The following is a 1,984-nucleotide window of genomic DNA, read 5'->3' on the forward strand; positions in this document are numbered from 1 at the left end:
GTCTTTGTAGCCCACCCCTGCTTTCATGCCTTGGTAACCCCTTGTCCCTCTTCCCTCAGATTGGCACAACTCTCTGTGTTGCCGATCCACCAGTGAACTCTGGCTACTGCTGCACTCTGGGAGGTTAGGCTGCCCAATAGTAAGGCCGCTAAGGAGATGGAAGATGGAAGTGAGTCTGCGAGTGTGACAGCGGTGCCAGATTTGGCACGTGTAGCTTTCACCTGTAGGCGTGACAGGGATAGGCCAGCACTTCCCAAAGTGGTGAAACCAATAAGGCATGATGCTTTTTATCAGCCAAACTGTTGCAGTGATCCAGGTGGCAGTCTAGCATGTGGCCGTCTGGCTGGATAGGCTCCAGTTGGATGCTAGCATTTGCCTAAGCTTTCGGTGAGGTCTCCGCAGTGGCTTGTCCCTAGTGTGAGTTGGGTAAAATACACAACTACAACTACGACAACAAAAGAGCAACAGTTACAAGAAAGCACAGCAAAGGCAACAGGCAAAGATAAACCTGGTGAAACAAATGGTTAGCTTTATCAGACAGATCGTGCTGGTTGTCATGCTGTACCACTCAAGTTTTGCAGGTTCAACAGCTGGGCCAGTTAAGACAGCATGGAAATTAATGCAGGTGTATGATGGACTTTGGATTAAAACAAAATGACGACATACAGTTGAGGTCAAAAGTTTATTTACACCTTGCAGAATCTGCAAAATATTAATTATTTGACCAAAATAAGAGGGATCATACAGAATGCATGTTATTTTTTTATTTAGTACTGACCTGAATAAGATATTTAACATAAAAGAGGTTTACATATAGTCCACAAAAATAATAGTTGAATTTATAAAAATGATCTCATTCAAAAGTTTACACACACTGTGTTTTTTGTTTTTTTTTCTTTTTCTTTAGTGAACATCTCATGAGTCCCTTGTTTGTCCTGAACAGTTAAACTGCCCACTGTTTTTCAGAAAAGTCTTTCAGGTCCCACAAATTTTTGTTTTTTAGTATTTTTGTGTATTTGACCCTTTCCAACAATGACTGTAGGATTGTAGGACTAAGTACTAACTGGACTAACTGAGGGACTCATGTGCAACTATTACAGAAGGTTCAAATGCTCAACGATGCTTCATAAGGAAACACAATGCATTAAGAGCCAAGGGGTGAAAACTTTTTGAATTTCAAGGTTAGTGTAAATTAAACTTTTGTCTTATGTGAAACGTGTATCTTCTGTAGCTTCTGAAGGGCAGTACTAAATGTGGGAAAAAAAAAAAAAAAAAGATATTTAGGCAAAATAAGAAATATGTACATATCTTCATTCTGTTCAAAAGTTTTCACCCCCGGCTCTTAATGCATTGTGTTTACTTCTGGAGAATCAGTGAACTATTGAACCTTCTGTAATAGTTGCTCACAGTCCCTCAGTGTGAAAAGATGATCTCAAAATCATACAGTCATTGTTGAAAAGGGTTCAAATACACAAAAATGCTAAAAAAAAATTTTCTGAAGAACAGCAGGCAGTTTAGCTGTTCAGGACAAACAAGGGACTCATAAACAACTACCATTAAACAAACAAACAAAAAAAAAAAAACACAGTTGTGGATCATTCAGGTAACAACACAGTATTAGAAATCAAGTGTATGGAAACCTTTGAACAGGGTCATTTTTATAAATTCAACTATTTTCTCTTATGGACTATATGTAAACTTCTTTTATGTGAAATATCTTATTCAGGTCAGTACTAAATGAAAAATAACATGCATTTTGTATGATCCCTCTTATTTTGGTAAAATAATTAACATTTTGCAGATTCTGCAAGGTGTATGTCAACTATTGACCTCAGCTGTAATACAAGTGACTCCCTGCTGTTAACATCAATATACCTCTGATCATGTAAGATGAACCATGTAAAGTTACGTCCACTAAAAATAAAACAAATGTCATTAAAATAGAAACTTCATTACTGCTTGGGGGACATCAAAACTCAGTCAA

Source organism: Labeo rohita, chromosome 5 (genome assembly GCF_022985175.1).
Source record: "Labeo rohita strain BAU-BD-2019 chromosome 5, IGBB_LRoh.1.0, whole genome shotgun sequence".
Classification (NCBI taxonomy): Eukaryota; Metazoa; Chordata; class Actinopteri; order Cypriniformes; family Cyprinidae; genus Labeo; species Labeo rohita.